General features: G+C 44.7%; 1 protein-coding gene across 2 annotated transcripts in view; it reads right to left on the bottom strand.

Moving 5' to 3' along the window:
- Nucleotides 1–18,416, bottom strand: part of ATP7B (ATPase copper transporting beta) — a 73,719-nt gene extending 55,303 nt beyond the window's left edge. Inside the window, exons 1-2 of one of the 2 annotated variants that reach the window (XM_031035773.2) lie at nucleotides 18,245–18,416; nucleotides 17,818–17,922 (exon numbers count right to left, since the gene is read on the bottom strand). The gene's annotated coding sequence lies outside the window, so the exon portion shown is untranslated. Of the gene's footprint in view, nucleotides 1–14,556; nucleotides 14,774–17,817; nucleotides 17,923–18,244 lie in introns of those variants that run through there. The other variant, XM_031035772.2, reaches the window with a different exon arrangement.
- Nucleotides 18,417–18,419: the final 3 nt, after the last annotated feature.

The raw sequence follows: 18,419 nt of genomic DNA, 5'->3' as shown, positions 1-18,419 counted from the left end.
AGAGGGAGCAGCACACAGAGGCAGAGGGAGAAGCAGGCTTCCCACTGAGCAGGGAGCCCAATGCGGGACTCGATCCCAGGACCCCGGGATCATGACCTGAGCCGAAGGCAGACGCTTAACTGACTGAGCCACCCAGGCATCCCTTCTTCTGTCTTTTAAAATATGAGTTACTAACCAGATTTCAATTTTTCCTTGGTGATAGGGGATCATTATAGATACAAACGTTTCTGTGTTGCAGCTTTGAATGGTTAATAAGGAAAATATGTTGGCATCATACATCCCAAGTGCTTTTAGCACCATGAACTATAGAAAATTTGAATACTTTACTGTAAAATATTTTTACTTCTCCTAAATGGCCACTCAGACCCAGAACACAGCCAGAAAAAGGAGGCTGGGGCCAGGTTATAACAGGCCTGAAGTTTAGACTTTGTCCTGTGGGCAGTGGAGAATCACCAGTTTTTAACGCAAAGGACTTACATGATTCATATTTGTGATTTAGAAATATGGTTTGGGCAGGCATGAGAATGAAGATTCCGGGGCGGTGGCGGGGGGAACCTATAGGGTTACAAGGAGCAGAGAAAATGAATGCAGGGTAGGATTAAACAAATGAGGGGGCCCTCCAGGCTCAGCCATCCAGCGGCCTTGAGAGGACCTGCGGGGGACACTGCCCTTTCCAGTTTGGCAGAGATGAGGAGGAATAGGGAGAAGCATGTCTGGGGTGGAAATTTGTTCCCACAGAGTCTAAGGGACCTGCAAAACAGCCAAAGCATGAACCGCTTTCCCAGACTGAGAACTGGTTCAAACTCTTCTTTCCGGCACCTCCCCCTTTCCTCACACCTGACCCCTGGGCTCCCCTCCTTTGCCCAGCTAATCCTCCTTATCCTTTAAGTCCTGCTCTCAGTGTGGCCTCCATTCATACTAGTGGGGCTCTGTCCCTTATCTGAATTCCAGTGCCACCAACGTCAACACCACAGGCCTGGCACGTACTGAGCCTCCACTGTGACTGGGGACCAAGTCTTCTCCCTCCACAGAGGCTGCCTCCAGATCAGCCAACACTGGTTCCTGATGCCTAGCACGCTCCCAGCACCCTGAGACACTGTAAGCCTCTGGCAGACAAGGTTCTTACGTGTTCCCTGACTCAGCGATGAACAAACATCATTCCCCGGATGTTATATATACGCTCACTGAGATGAAGTACAGACAGATCCCAATGTGCTTTCTACCTAGGACTTCATGGTGGGTTTTGTCCTCCTCGCCCCAGTGCAAGGGCAAATTTGGCTCTCACATATTCCTTCTAGAACTACAGGTCTTCAAAGGTCTCATCACACTAAATTATCTTTGCCTCCCACAGGTGCAAATTATATCAGCTATTCTCCAAAATAAATTCATCTTACCCACCTTCCCAGTCTCTGGGGATCTTTTTTGTATAAAAATAAAAATCCCTTTGGTATCCTAACCAATCCTGTTGCAACCTGAGGGGCCCAGGCCCAAAGGCAGATGGGCAGCTCAGTTTCCACAAGCCCCCGAGACCGACGACCTTATGTGGAAGGGAGACATCTGTTTCCAATATTTCAGCACTTGACAAAGATGACCAGCTCACCCTGGGTGGGGCTTCTCAGAAAGAACACTGGGCCAGTCCTCCCGAGACAGGCAGAGGAGCCGCGGATCCTGTGACAGGACAGGACGACAGAACCTGACACTAAGCCGCAGGCTGGGAAGCAGTGGCCCAGAAGGTTCCCAGACAGAGAACGTGAGCAGCACAAACAGCCCATCCCTCACAACGGAGGTGGAACATTAATGAGTATAATTTAGAGCCTGAAAGCCAACCATTTAAGCGCTATGCACATCAGAAGACATGAGACACTTTTTGCCCTCAGGAGTTCATTAGCAGGTTAAGAGAGAACAGTAGAGGACAGTATTAAAGTATAAAAGAAATCCTTCAAACATTAGGTGCCTGGTGTGGGAGGGGTTGCCACAGGCCAGTTACCCTGGAAGACCTGCTGGGGGAAGGCCTGGAGGGCTGCTCCTCACATCCCCAGGAACTGGGGGTTTCTGAGACTGAAATGGCTTGGCACAACTTTTATTTTATTTTATTTTAATATTTTATTTATTTGACAGAGAGAGAGACACAGCGAGAGAGGGAATACAAGCAGGGGGAGTGGGAGAGGGAGAAGCAGACTCCCCGTGGAGCAGGGGGCCCGATGCGGGGCTCGATCCCAGGACTCCAGGATCATGACCTGAGCCGAAGGCAGACGCTTAACGACTGAGCCACTCCGGCGCCCCGTGGCACAACTTTTAGATTAGCTTACTAACAGGAGACAAAAAAAAAGGAAAAACCTGGCTGGACTGCCTACAGTGAAAAAAATTACAATGGTTCTAAATCATAAAGAGACTGGACAAGGCCAAAAAGAGAAGTGCTTGAGACTGTCAGAATAAAAGGAAATGTTTCCATTCCATGGTTAATCATATGCACCTCAACTTCCTTGGCTGCCCTTGTCATCGGACGCCCACCTGGCCCAACTCCAGCTCTGGTTCCGTCTGCATCTCCACAGACTCCATGTCTGTCTGCTCCCAGCTACATGCGGATGAGACCCAACACAGCCAGGCTGCCTCAAGATCAGGAACCTGGAAAGAGCCCTTGGTGCTGCCGGCAGTCCAGCTGTGCGTCTCCCTCGTCCCCTCCCTCTCTGCTCTCCTGGAGGACGTGCCACACGTCCACCTCTCCCCGCTGCTCCTCTGACCTCCACTCCCTACTCCCATCCCCAGTCTCCACAGATGAGCCTGCTAACATCTCAACCAGCAGCCCACCTGCATCAGTCCTTCCCTCGGCAGGGAGAACTGTCCAAGGTTGGGCCCCAAGCGCCCACCCCCTCCTGGTTTTCCTCCAACCCCCCCCCCCCCCACACACACACAGCTCCTTCTCAGAGGCCTTCACAGGAGCCTACTAGTCCCCAAAGTCCTCAGTGCTGGAGTGGCTCGCCGCTCAGCCCTTGCTTGGATCCCATCCCTGTCTGTACTCATTCCTTGGTGAGCTCATTCAGTCCAGCAGCAATACCCCTTATACGCAGTAACTCCCAATTCCACACTGAAGGATCCAAGGGCCTCACCATCTCCTGCTGGATAGTTAACATGCATCGTGAACGTTAACTTGTCTAAAACTGAGCTCCCAATATCCTGCCCCTTCCCTGCTTCTGCCAGTCTCTCCCATCTCCGTCCTTCCGCTTGCCCAGGGAAAACTTGCATTAACCCTTGACAAGAACAGCCTCCTCCTTTCAAACCTGCAGGTAGATGGTCAGCAAATCCTGTCAGTTCCATCTTTAAATACATCCAGCATCCAGTCACTTCTCAGTACCCCCCACTATAGCCCTGGTTCCAACCACCAGCACCTCTCACCTGCACTATTCAAACAACCCCCCTAAGTAACCTCTGGCCTCCCTTCTTGGTCCCTAAAGTCTCTTCTAAACACAAAAACCAGAGAACCCCCTTAAGGGGAAGTCAGATGACTGCAGTAAGCTTTTCAGCCAATCCTCACATTGTTCACCCCTCACTCACTCAGCTAAAACCATTCCAATCCTGCTGTTTCTGCAACAAAGCAAGGCTTGCCCCCGCCTCAGGGACTCCCCCCACCCCACACTCTCTGGGGCTTAAAAACAACCCTCTCCCAACACCCCTTATCCAGATGGCTCACTTCCTCACCTTCTTTAGGTCTTTGCTCAAATGTCACCTTCTCTGTGGCTTGCCCCTAATTACCCTGTTTATATTTTTTTTTTTTAAGATTTTATTTTATTTATTTGACAGAGAGAGACACAGCGAGTGAGGGAACACAAGCAGGGGGAGTGGGAGAGGGAGAAGCAGGCTCCCCGCTGAGCAGGGAGCCCGATGCAGGGCTCGATCCCAGGACCCTGGGATCATGACCTGAGCCAAAGGCAGATGCTTAATGACTGAGCCACCCAGGTGCCCCTACCCTGTTTATATTTCAAACACTCCCACTCCCTATAGTCCTTTCCTGCTTATTTTTCAGAGTACTCAACTACCACCTGATACAGTAATATATATTTTACTTGTTTACGGGCTGTCCCTCCATCAGGATGTAAGTTTCACAAGTGCAGGACCCCCTGTCGGTTTTCTTTATTCACCTGTATTCCCAGCACTACAGCAGCACTTCTATTTAAGCTTCTCAGTAAATATTTGCTGAATGAATGACTGAGAAAATGAAATAAAAACAACTGACACATTTGCTTGCTGTAAAATAAAACACGACTGCTCAACTTTCAAACAAGTATCCAACATTCAGAAGGTGCCCCATGCAAACCTGGCTCTCTTCTCCCTTACTTACTCCTTTCCCCCTCCAAGCCAACAGTCTAAACTCAATTACTACTGAGAACAGGCACTGACCTTGTTAAAAAACAAAATTCAACTGAGTAAATTTGAAGATTTAATTGGCTTTATTAAACGATCCATGCATGGGGCAGCGTCGCATTGACCAAGCAGAGGGGTGCTCCCAGGAGATGTACAAAATGGAAGATTTTAAGGGAAGGAGGGTGGGGCATGAAAGTTGTAAGAAAGAGAAAACATTGTTTCAGGCAAGATCACCTTCCCTTAGGGGTTAGAGCAGAGGGTCTTACTATGCAGATTTCCTCATCTTCCTTTAGGGGATGGAGAAGACCCATGTGACAGATTACCTCATTGGTGCTTATCAGAAAACTCCTGACTAACCCGTTAAGAGTTGTATTTCTGCAGGAGGTTGAAACTGCAATTAGATTAGGTATGAAACCCTGGTTTATAGTCTTGGGGACCTAACCTAAGTGATGCCATTTTGATCCTGTGGTTTTCTTTTTAACATGCTCCACCTAAATAAGGCAGTTACTCTTGGGCTCCAGAGTTTCCAAGAGAAGGTAAGTAGCTGGAGTTTTACACAACAAAATCTTCTAATTTAAAAATGCTGAAAACAGACACAAAGTTCTGGCCAAGGAAATATAAGGAAAAGCTGTTTGTCAGGGCTCCTGAGAAGGCTCCCTAAAAGAGCAGGTTGGTCCTTACTCCTTCCTCATTTATGCTGTGTGTAACATGGATTAGAGGGCTGGAGTCTTGGCAGCCATCTTAAAGCCATGAGATATCAGGAAGATGGGAGCTGCATCCTAGCTTTCTAGAGCAGAGAGAAAAGAAGTCTGCATCCCTCATGACCTTGGAGATGCCACACCAACCCGGGACGCATGCCTCTAGACTTCACTAACAGCCATATTGCTTTGGATTTTCTGTTATCCATAGCCAAACATAACATAATTCTAATACAAGTGTCAAATGCACTAGAAGGGTAGGGACTTCTGGCTTGGCGGTATAAGCTGTGCAGATCAGCTCCCCAGTGAAACTGGTGAAAATTATTTTAAAGAAACCAAACAAACAAACATGGAAAGGCTCGGGAAATGATCCTAAAGACGTATAGCAAATGAAGAAACATTTATTCAAGAACACCTCCTAAAATTTGATAAGAACAGTAAGAGTCTATGCTGTTTGAATCAAGACCACACTCCCTCCCCTCTCTGAACTCAGCAAGGTGGAAAGTCCACTTGACTGGTGCAGCCAAGAACACAGGGATCCCTCTCCACCCAGCTACCAGTCAGTGGGCTTTCTTCCCAGGAGGGGCAGGGCATCAGCACTTCTCACCCTGTCCATCTCATCCTGATGTGGAGGCCAAGTTGTAGGCTAATGCAGCCAAGAGGTAGAGGTTCCCTTCTCCCATCTAGTCCCCACTGGTGTACGATGGCTCTACCTTGAGCATGGTGCACCCAGAATGTGGGGCCCCAACTGCCCTTGCCCAGACTCATAACGTGGTAGTTCCAAACCAAGAGAGGAAAACTGAGCAGAACTGAGAGTACTGCCTGCCCCTTGGCCCCGCGAATTCCCTTCCCCAAGCACTCAGCTCCTGAAGAGGGAGAATCACTCAGAGAGAAGTGTGACATTGTCCCCATTTCCAGCTCAAGCCTTGGCTCAGAAATTCTGCCTGGGTGAAAGGCAACTGGGAGGAGATTGGTAGATCAATTGGACCAATGGGCTAAATAAACTATAGGCTGGCCAGTTTGCTGGAGTAGCAGGGGTGGTGAGGGGGAGAGAGCCAGGGAGAGAAGGCCTGGGATCAGAACAAATCTCAAAACACTGAGCTCGAGAACATCCCATTAAAGGGCGGTGGTGGTGAGGGAGCAGCAGTACCCAGAATTGTCTAAAATGTCCAGTTTCTACCAAAAAATTCTGAGACATTCAAAGAAAGAGAAAAGTATGATCCATACACCAGGGGGAAACAAAGCAGCCAACAAAAATTGCCTGCGATTACAACTGGATGTAGGATTTAATATACAAAGACAGAAACCATTAAAACCATTTTAAATAAAGAAAGGGATGATGACAATGTTGCATTAAATAGAGAATATCAATAAGGAAATAGGAAGTATAAAAAAGAACCAAATGGAAATTCTGGAGTTGAAAAGTATAGTAATTGAAATGAAAATTCACTAGTTGGGTCCAACAGTAGATGAGAACTGAAAGAATTAGCCAGCAAGAAGAGATCAAAGAGATAATGCAATCTAACAACAGAGAGGAAAAAGGAATGAAGAAAACTGAATAAAACCTCATGAAACAGGGGCGCGTGGGTGGCTCAGTCAGTTAAGCATCTGCCTTGGACTCGGGTCATGATCCCAGGGTCCTGGGATCTAGCCATGCATTGGGCTCCCTGCTCAGGGGGGAGCCTGGTCTCCCTCTCCAGCTCCCACTGCTTGTGCTCTCTCTCTCTCTCTGACAAATAAATAAATAAAATCATAAAAAAAAAAAAAAGCAAAACAAAAATCAAGAAACTGAGCCCCACAGGGTTAATGAGGTTGCAACTAGCAGAAAGCTTAAAGCTTGTTTCTCAGAGAACTGTTTCCCCCTAATCAGCTATTGTGTCTTTTCAGACCCCACTATCAAATCCACTTGTGGTCTCTGCAGAAGCCTGGACTCAAGGTCAACTGATGTGGTTCCAGCCTATGAACAAGCAAGGCCCTGCCTTCCTTACCCAAGATAAGGAGCCCAAGACCCCCTCCAGTTTATACCAGCCCTTGGAGCATGCCCACACCCCTTCTCCCTGTCCTAAGATAACGTCCTGACATCAGGGGCTGAATTTTGTCTCATTCTGGTATTGTCTACCCCTAAAGTGAACATGGGACATATGTTACATACATGTTTGCTCAGTGCACACACTGCATCGTTCCTCATGAGTAGTCAGAAGTTTCCCAGCCCTTTTCATCAATATGTATATAATCTCAACCCCTAAAGGTTATAAAAAACTTGTTCTGTCCCCCTTCAGGGAAGTGGGTTTGAGGCTTGCCCTCCCATCTCATTTGTCTGCCTCTCAAATAAACCCTTTCCTTGCTGCAAACCTGTCTTGGTGATTGGCTTTGCTGCGCATCAGGCAGCCGGGCTTGGGTTCGTTTACACTCATAGAAATTTGAGACACCATTGCCCACACCAACATATGTGTAATGAGAGACCAAGAGAAAGGAACAGGAAAAATACTTGAAGAAATAATGAATGAAAACTTCCCAAATTTAATGGTAAAAAAAAATAGCCTACACATCCAGAAAGTTTGATAAACTTTAGATTCAAAGACACAAGTGGACTAAAAATAAAAGAATGGAAAAAGATGTATCATGCAAACAGTAACCGTAAGAAAGCTGATGTGGCTATGCTGATAAACAAAACAGACTTTAAAACAATGTTACCAGAAACAAAAAGGTACATTTTATAATGATAAAAGTTGCCACAGGAAGATATAAAAATTACAAACATATACATCTAATAATAGCACATAAAATACATGACAAAAATAACTGACAGAAATGAAAAGAAAAAAGACAATTTCCCAGTGACAGTTGGAGACTTCAACACCTACTTTCAATAATGAACAAAACTGTGCAGAGTGTCAACAAGGAAACAGATGATATTGTGATTTATAATAAGAAATACATATTTGGGGGGCGCATGGGTGGTTCAGTTGGTTAAGCTCTGCATTCGGCTCAGGTCATGATCCCAGGGTCCTGGGATCAAGTCCCGCATCGGGCTCCCTGCTCAGTGGGAGCCTGCTTCTCCCTCTGCCTGCCGCTCCCCCTTCTTGTGCTCTCTCTCTCTCTGTCAAATAAATAAATGAAATCTTTAAAAAAAAAAAAAAGAAAGAAAAAGAAATATATATTTGGTCTCCTAAAGCCCTTGGAATTTTCTAAGTGATGTGAGATTAAAGTTCTCTCTCAGACCTTGCCCACTATAGCACTTCCATCTGGCTTCCCTGAGTTCTGTGAGTCACTCTAGCAAATTAATTAAAGGAGGGGCTTGTTGGAACCTCCATCCTATAGCTGGTCAGTCAGATGCACAGGTGACAACGTGGACTTAGAAATGCTGTCTGAAGTGGCAGGTAGGAGGGTAGTCTTGCAGGACTGAGCCCTGAACCTATGGGATCTGATGCAATCTCCAAGTGGATAACTTAAGGATTAAGTTAAATTGTAGGACACCCAGCTGGCCCACGAATTGCTTGGTGTGCCGAAAAAAAACCCACACACTGGAACTGGTATCAGAATTGCAAAATAGAAGACAGGAACAACACTATAAACCCACCAGACCTCACCGATATATACAGAACCCTCTACCTGGGAACAGCGTAACAGAACCATTTTCAAGGGCACATGGAACATTCTCCAGGATACACCATATGCTAGGCCATAAATCTCAATAAATTTAAAACAGTGGAAGTAATGCAAAGTCTGGTCTTCAACCACAGTGGAATCAGAAATCAGTACCAGAAAGAAATCTGGGAAAACTCACAAATATGTGGAAATTAAATAGGACACTCCTAAATAACCAGTGGGTCAAAGAAGAAATCGAAAGGAAGATCAGGAAATACTTTTGAGACAAATGAAATGAAGACATAACATACCAAAATTTATGGGATGCACCTAAAGCAGTGCTTAAAGGGAAACTGATAGTTGTCAATGCCTGTATTAAGAAAGAAGAAGGATCTCAAATCAATAACCCAACCTTCTGCCTAAGACACTGGAAAAAGATGACTAAACTAAACCTAAGGAAGCAGAAGGAAATTATATTAATGTTCTAGTACTGCTGTAACAAAATATCGCAAATTGAGTATTAGAAATTTATTCTCCCATAGTTCTGGTGGCTAGAAGTCAAAATTTTCCTTTTTGGAGCCCTGAAGAAGAATCTGTCCCATGACACTCTCCTACCTCCTGGTAGTTGCTGGCAATCCTTAGCATTTCTTGTTTAATAGAAGCATCACTCCAATCTGTTTCTATAATCATATGGTTTTCTCTTCTCTATGTCTTCAATGACATTCTTATAAGAATAGCAGAAATCGGATTTAAGGTCCACCAGAATCCTGTATGTCTTCATCTTAATGTAACTAATTACACCTGCAAAGACCCTACTTCCATGTAAGATGACATTCACAGGTACGAGGGCTTGGGACTTTAACCTATCTTTTAGGGGACACAGTTCAACCCATGACACAAGAGAATAAAAAATTAGAGTAGAAATTAATTAAATAGAGAATAGAAAAATACAGAAAATTGTTGAAACCAAAAGCTGATTCTTTGAAAAGAGCAACAAAATTGATAAAACCTTTAGCAAGAATGACCAAGAAAACAAAGAGAAAAGACTCAAAGTAAGAGAATCAGAAATGAAAGAGGGGTTTATTATCACTGATCTTAAAGAAGGATTATAATGGAATACTAGAAACAATCGTATGCCAATAAATTAGATATCTTGGATGCAATAGGCCAATTCTAGAAAGAAAAACTACCAAAACTGACTTAAGAAGAAATAGACCATTTGAATCAACCTTCAACAAGATCTTGAATTAGTAACTGGAAAGCTTCCCAAGAAGAAAAGCCCAAGTTCAAACAGCTTCAACACTGAATGCCATCAAAGATTGAGGAAAATACAAAATTTTAATAAAGTCTTCCCCCAAAAAACAAACAAAAATAAAAGACAAAGGAACGCTTCTCAACTCATTCTATGCATGAAGCCAGCATTACCCTGATACTAAAACCAGTCAAAGACATCACAAGAAAACTGCAAACCATTATCTCATGTGAATATGGACATGAAAATTCCTCAACAATATTATAGGAAACCCAATCCAGCAACATAAACAAAGATTACATGCTGCGACCAAGTGGGATTTGTCCCAAGAATGAAAGTCTGGTTTAACATCCAAAATCAGTTAATGGAATGCACCACATGGATAGAATACAAATCAAAAGATGGTCATCCCAATAGACACAGAGAAAGCATTTGACAAAATCCAAAATCCTTTCATGATAAAAACACTCAAGAAACTAGGAACTGGGAGGGAACTTCTGCAACATGATAAAGGCTATCTATGAAAAACCCACAGCCAACATCATACTTAATGGTTAAAGACTGGAAGCTTTTCCCTAAGATCAGGAACAAGACAAAGATTCCGTTTATATGAAATCTTCACAACAGGCAAATCTAAAGAGCTAGAAAGTAGACTAGTAGTTGCTTAGGCATGGGGATCATGGGGAGGCAGCTTCAGTGATAGCTGAAGGTGTAGGGTTTCTTTCTGAGGTAATGAAAATATTCTAAAGTTGACTGTTGTTGATAATTGCATGTAACTGTGAATTATATCTCAATAAAGCTTTTTAAAAAAAAATGTAGTAGAGAGACTATTAAAAGAAGAATCAGGGAGGATATGCCTTTGGCATTCATGGAAACCTAAACAAAAGAGGTTCCAGACAAGTGGTGAAACACTTGAACAGAAGTGGATAGAGTGGACAGAGTGCCAGTCTACACCAGGAGATGGCTCGTAACTACAAAATCCCACAAACCACCCAATATCCTTCAAGGATAAAGGATAAATGATGCTATATTCCCACAACGGCATAACGCATAGCAACGAATCTTAGAAACGCCACGTCTAGTGAATTAAACTACTGGAACTACACCAAAATAAAAAGCTTCTGCACAGCAAAAGAAACCATCAAAAGAACAAAAAAGCAACCTACCATACTGAATGGGAGAAGATATTTGCAAATGACGTAACTGCTAAAGGGCTCATACCCAAAACATATAAAGAAGTTACACAACTCAATACCAAGAAAACAAATAATCCAATTAAAAATGGGCAGAGAACTTGAGGATTTTTTCAAAGACATACAGGTGGCCAAAAGACCCATGAAGAGATGCTCAACAATACTAATCTTCAGGGAAATGCAAATCAAAACCACAATAAGATTATCACCTCACACCTGTCAGAATGGCTAAAATCAAATACACAAGAAACAACAAGTGTAGGTGAGGATGTGGAGAAAGGGGAACCCACGTGCACTGTTGATGGGAATGCAAACTGGTGCAGCCACTGTGGAGAATAGTATGGAGGTTCTTCAAAAAAATTAAAAATAGAACTATCATATGATCCAGTAATTCCAGTACTGGATATTTACCTGAAGAAAACTAAAACACTAATTCAACAACAGATATGCACCCCTATGTTTACTGTAGCATCATTTACAAGAGTCAAGATATGGAAGCAAACCAAGGGTCCATCCATACATGAATGGATTAAAGATGTGGTGTGTATTTGTGTATATATAAAAAATGGAATATTAGCCATAAAAAAGATGAAATCTTGCCATTTGCAACAATATGGATAGATCTAGAGGGTATATTGCTAAGTGAAATAAGACAGAGAAAGACAAATGATTTCACTCATATGTGGAATTTAAAAAATAAAACAAAGAAAAAAGAGAGACAAACAAAAAAACAGACTCTTAAATATAGAGAACAAATTAATGGTTGCCACAGGGGAGTTGGGTGGGGGATGGGTGAAATAGGTGAAGGGGATTAAGAGTACACTCATCACGGTGAGCACTGAGGAATGTAGAGAATTGTGGAATCACTATATTGTACACCAGAAACTAACATAACACTGTATGTTAATTATACTGGAAGTAAAAATGAAACATCTTTATTTAAATTACATAAATAGATAACTTCCCTAATGTAATGTCTAATGAGAGAAGCTCATCCCAGAAGACTAAGCACATTATGATAGAATTTTTATAAAGCTCAGAAACAAGCAAAAGTCAATAATGTATTGTTCAGGCATTCATATATATGTGATAAAACTTTACAAAAACAAAAACAAAAGCTGGGTTACAATAAACAAAAAACTGAGGAGGGTGGTTACGTCTAAGTGACGGGTGACACAAGAGAAGGAACAGGTAGATGGGTAGATGGCCATGGCACTGATAATATTCTCGTTCTTGGTCAGGTGGTAGGTTCATAAGCATTCTCTATTTTATTATGTTTTATAACTACATATATGGCTGCATACATTTCTTTTATGTTCAATAAACAGATAGGATAATAAAAGAAAAACCTTAAAGCTAATGGGAGAGTAAAAAACATGCAAGTGAAGACGATTCTTTCAGAAGAAAGGGAAGGGAGAAATAGTACAAGAGCTAATAATGGGAGACACAAAGTAATGGGAGAGATTTTAAAAGGAAGGCAAATGGCATGAATTTATAAACCAAAAGGGAGAAGCCTGCAGAGAGGAAAAGACTGGAGGCGAGAAAAGAGATGACCAGTATGGGCTCCAGAACAGGTAGAGAAGAAGGGGCAGAGGTCAAGGGTACTCATAGAGAAGACGACCTTGAAAAGAAAGCAAGCCCGTCCTGAAACTAGATGAGGAAGTGAAAATAGACTGTAGATCTATATAAAATTTTGGAAGAAGGTGCATCGAGGTGGGCAGAAAGTGGAAGAAAACCAGACACAATGGTGTCAGTTTTCTCGAAGTAAGAACAGAGGTCATTTGTTGAGAATAAGGAAGGCAGAGATGGAGCACAAAGCTCACTGAGTCGCAAGAGGTTGACAGATAACAAGTGAAAAGCATTTGCAGGCACAGTTGAGATTAGAAACAAGAAACAGCCAGCAGCATCAACTGCGGGGTTGCCCGAACGTGCTAGCAGTCCTGTCCCTCCGCTGCAGAAGCTGAGAAAGCAGGCTGGGTGCAGCACTGCCCTGGGGCAGCAGAGGGAGAGGACCCGGGGCTGGGATGAGGGGAGGGGACGGAGATGCCTCTGACTAAACCAGTCAATCTGCCAGGATAGCAAGACGCCACAGATTTACTGATAATAACGACAGCCTCGCTAATGGGCAGCTTTTAAAGCTGTTAAAACACACACACCATGGAGTTTAGAAAAAGAAAAAAAAAATACAGAAAAGACTGACTGGACCGCAATATGCCAAAGATGTTAATACTGGTGCTCTGTCAGTTGTAAGAATAGATTTTTTTATTTCTAAAAATTAATAACCTGATGCAGCAAAAGCAAATAATGAAGGAAGTTTATAAATAAGCTAACAGTCATCCTAAGAGTGATAAGAGTAAAAGTCAATTTTCAAACCCTTTTGGGCTTTATTTTCCAAATCTCGCTTATACAATTAAATTATGTTTATAACAGTAACTTTTTAAGAATTCTAAGTGTTTCTAACGCCCTATGCTGAGTACTTCTGAGTTTCTGTAGGGACTGAGGCTTCAACACAAGTGCCGCATTCCAAATCCACAGATTTCACAATTACTGGTGTTTTTAAATCTTATTTACCATGTTGGTAACATCACAATAACAAGTCACTCTGCTTTGCCCTCTACTTTATCTCATCGACCTTTGATCTGCTCAGATTTTTCTCCTTTAACTTAGTTTTTTCTTTTTTTTTTAAAAGTCACACATTTGAGAATTTCACTTGGTAATGATTCTAATCCTAGAGATAAAAATAACATTGCACACCCTGGAACATGAACAGTCATCATGGCCCTGGGCCATCTTCATTCTTGCCATGAAGATAAATGTCAGATAAGCAGCACTTAAAATCCAGCTCTCTGGCCCCCCCAGCTTTTTACCCAGTTCCTTGCCCCGCCCCCGCCCCACCCCCAGCTTATCCCCAGTTACCTGTATATCAACTACACTCTCTGTTGTTGCTAGTAGGACCACCATTGCCTCTGACACTCTGGACACCGAGGAGTCTAAAAAAAACCTCCTTTCTCCCTGACACAACAACTCCACAGGGAATGCGACTCCCAGTTCTTCTGTAGGGTCTCAGCCACCTTGGGTCTGGGGGGGCTGACCACTGGCAAAGGCCTCTAAGCAAGTCTCCAGCAGCTCGCCTCCCCATTCACCCTTTTCTTTGGAGGAGCACCTCACACTGTTTTCCCAGGTTCCACAAACTCCCCAGTCTGTGGAATAAAGTCCAAAGGCCTGAACAGCAGGGCCTCCCACCATCACTTTTCCAGCCCTGTCCAGCCACTCAGGGCAAATCCATCTTTCCATTCCTATCCTCTGGACCTTTGCACATGCTGGTCCCTACCTGGGACATCCCCTCCTTCACTCTTCTGCGTGCCCGGCTGACACACAGTGTTTCTCCCTCAAGACCTCACTCACAACACCTCTTCTTAAAGTTCTTTTTGTAGCCTTCCTCCCAGGAAGGGCTGACCATTCTCACCTGTTGAGTGCTGGGCTGTGCAGCCACCTGGGACTGTCAGCTCCAAAAGCACGGAGGCTGACCTCAATTCATCTTTGTGCCACTCCTGCACATCTGTTCTGCTTTGGCCCAGCACCAGAGAAAGAGAAGCTGCTCCATGTTGGCAGAGTGAAGGCTGAATGACCCAGTCATGAACCACCACCTCCTTTCCAAGGTCACTGCTGCCCCGGACAGGCCTCTGAAGAGAAAAGAATGGGGGAGGAGTGGCAAGAGAGGGGAGGGAAGCATCTTGCTGTAATTCATTCATTCAAGAATGACTGTGGTACACCTCTTATTATGGGCTATGGGGAATATTTTTTTTAAAGATTTTATTTATTTATTTGACAGAGAGAGAGAGAGAGAGAGACAGCTAGAGAGGGAACACAAGCAGGGGGAGTGGGAGAGGGAGAAGCAGGCTCCTGGCTGAGCAGGGAGCCCGATGCGGGGCTCGATCCCAGGACCCTGGGATCATGACCTGAGCCAAAGGCAGACACTTAATGACTGAGCCACCCAGGCACCCCTGGGGAATATTTTTTAAGAGATAAAAACCTGGGGGCTCCTAAGTGGCTCAGTCAGTTAAGTGTCCGGCTCTCGGTTATGGCTCAGGTCATGATTTCAGGGTTATGAGATCGAGCCCCAGGTTGGGCTCCTTGCTCAGTATGGAGTCTACTTTAGATCCTCTCTCCCTCTCCTCCCTGCCCCTCCCCCTGCCGTGCAAGCACTCTCTCTCTCAAAATAAATAAATAAAAAAAAAAAAAAAAAAAAAGATACAAACCTGGTCCCTAGTTTCAAGAAGCAGAGTCGCAAAAAAAGTAGCTACATTCAGATAAGTTTAAATAATTATATCAGACGGTATGACCAGGTGTCAAAGAAGTGTGAAAGAAAATACTAACCTGAGAAAGTCAAAAAGACCTGGCTAGGACTCAATCCCAGATCTGCCTCTTACTACCCGTAGGACCTTGGGCAACTTTCTTCTCTCTGCCTCAGTTTCTGTAAAGATGAACCCTGACCTTGTATTGTACGCATCCTCTCCTCTCTGCTCCAGCCACTCTGGCTTTCTCTTACGGATCCTCCAACATTCAGGTCACTCCTGACTAAGGACCTTGACACCTTCTAGTTCCTCAACCTAGAACACTTCCCCCAAATCTGAACCATTCAGGTCTCTATTCATACAACCACCTCAGAGAATTCCCTGACCACCTGCCTACGAGCATCTCCCCTCCCATGTCATTCCTAATTCCCATACCCTGATTTATTCACAATGTTTATTAGTACCAGAAATTACACTATTTGTTTACCACTTTTTTTTTTTAATATTTATTTATTTATTTTAGAGAGAGAGAGAGCAGGAGCAGAAGGGGCGGAGGGAGTGAAGAGAATCTCAAGTCGACGCTGCGCTGAGCACAGAACCGACATGGGGCCAGATCTCATGACCCTGAGATCACGACCTGAGCTGAAACCAGGAGTTGAATGCTTAACCGACTGCGCCACCAACTGCACCACAGAGGTGCCCCTTCGTTTACCCTTTTAAATTTCTGCATCTCCCTCTGGGGCATAAATTCCTTGAGGGCAGGGTGTTAGTTAGTCTTAGCTGGATCCCCAGTGCCTAAAATGTCTGGCACACAATAAAATACTAAAAAAATTTGTTAAATAAATGGTGATAAGAGGAAAATAAGACCTATATCAAAGGGTTTTGTGCACATAGGGGGGTATAAAGTACTTAATAGAGTGCCTAGTAGTGGTAAGCTCAATAATGCTGGCTAATACTATTATCTAAGGAATCCAGAAGAGGGTGAGGTCAACATTGGGAGAAGCAGTTACCAAAGTTTCAAGGAGAAAGCATCTTGAGCTTGATCTGGAAGGATAAGGATTTTTCTGATGGGCAGAGAGGTGGGGGCACTGCAGGGGTCTGGAAGTGTCTCCCCCTTTCTGAGCCATCCCTCACTCACATGTTCTTCACACCTCCATTAAATGCAGAGTCATCACACCAAGAATCCCCGATCAGCCAGACTCTAACAATCCATTAATCCACTTACCTTTCATTGCTATACCACCAGAGCCCAAGACAGATTTCACTACAAAAGGGCACACAATAATGTTAACTTCAGAAATCTGTAGACCAGCAATTCAGGCCTACATGCCTATCCTAAGAAATACTCAAGAGTCAGCATTAGAAATCATGTACAAGGATGTCCACTACAGCAAGGCTTGCTGGGGGGGGGGGTTAGAAGCACCCAGAAGGATCACTCACAGGGAAAAGATGAACATACTATGGTATGCACATAGTATACATCCATATTGTACAGAGGTTAAACTTAAGGCAGATGCTTATGTACTAAACTGAAACAACCTCTAAAACACGGTTCTATTGAAAAGAAAAAAAAAGGTTGGAGAATATACACTATGTGATCTCATTTATGTGAAACAAAACAAAAATCTTAAACCCACACACATACAAAATCTAAAGATTTCTCTGGATATATATACACACACACATTTTTTTTTAACCACAGTATTTTCAGCTCTTCAACACTATGCCTGAAACAGTAAGTTTTCAATAAATGTTTGCTGAACAAATGAAGACATATGTAAATCAACAGAAAAGGATTAGAAAGTAGATCTGCTTTTCATGCTCAATAATTCTGTACTGCTTGCATTTTTAAGTCACCGCGTTACTGTGTTACTTGTGTAATTAAAATGAACTCAAAATAGTTCTTTATAAAAAAGAAAAGTTGCAGGGGGCGCCTGGGTGGCTCAGTCAATTAAGCGCCACTCTTGATCTCAGCTCGGGCAGGTCTTGATCTCAGGGTCCTGAGTTCAGTCCTCCTGTTGGGCTCCACAGGGGGTGTGGAGCCTACTTAAAAAAAAAAAAAAAAAAGTTGCAGGACCTGAACACATCATAAAGAGATCCGCGCACTCTGAATAACTTCTCTAGGTAATTAAGTTAATCGTTCTGGGCAATTAAGAGCTCTTATACAGCAACTCGACGCTCACTTTACATCTCCAGCTTCAGATCCCTCAACACAAAGATGAATGGAAAAGTGCTGGGGTTTCAATCGTTCCTGCAAACCCGTTAATGCCATGCCTTTTCTGAGGGTGCTCTTGCTACGATCCCCGATTCCCCTGGGGCTGGGGCTCTGACCGCCCTGCGGCCACGCGGGGCCGCAGAGAAAGGCCGGCAGGTGGGCGTGGAAAGTCCTCCAGGTAGGTGTGAGCACACAGCGCCGGGGGAAGGAAACTTACTTTCCGACTGGCCTCTTCTCTGGCTGTAATCTGTCCTTCCTGTTCAAGCAACCTCCTCCGGAGGAGCCAATTTCTTCTGTGATCGGCCCAGAGCCCACAGGTCACCTGGTTAGTGGAGGAGAAGCGGGGCGTTAAAACCCAGGGAGAAGAGGAGCGGGCGGTGGGTGGCATCTTGCGGCTCGGCTTTCTCACCCGGGGATGGGTCTGGGGACGGGCCCCTGCATTCCAGACCAAGGGGTCAGCAGCCCTCGCCCTACGGACTGGTTCAAAGTTGCGCGCCACGGCGCCCTGGCCCTTGGAGGAGGGGGGGGAGGCGCGGGGATGAGCGCCAGAGCGGAGGGTGGGCCTCGGACCCTCACTCACACCCCGAGGCGGCCCTGCCGGTGCCCCAGGCGGGAGCCGGTCCTCCCTCCCAGGTCTCCGCTACCTCGGGCCGGTGCGCTGCGGACTCGGTCTTCGGCCTCCGGCGTGTGCGGAGAAAGACAGGAGGGCGGGAGAGCGGAGCAGAGCCGGACCGGAGATACAGATCCCAGGGCTCGCCAACCGCCGGCGGGGAAGGTGCGGCGTGGCGGGCGCCGGCTACGGATCCGCTCCGCACAGCT

Source organism: Leptonychotes weddellii, chromosome 3 (assembly GCF_054177405.1).
Source record: "Leptonychotes weddellii isolate Sample4059 chromosome 3, ASM5417740v2, whole genome shotgun sequence".
NCBI lineage: Eukaryota > Metazoa > Chordata > Mammalia > Carnivora > Phocidae > Leptonychotes > Leptonychotes weddellii.
This window is presented reverse-complemented; position numbering and strand designations above follow the sequence as displayed.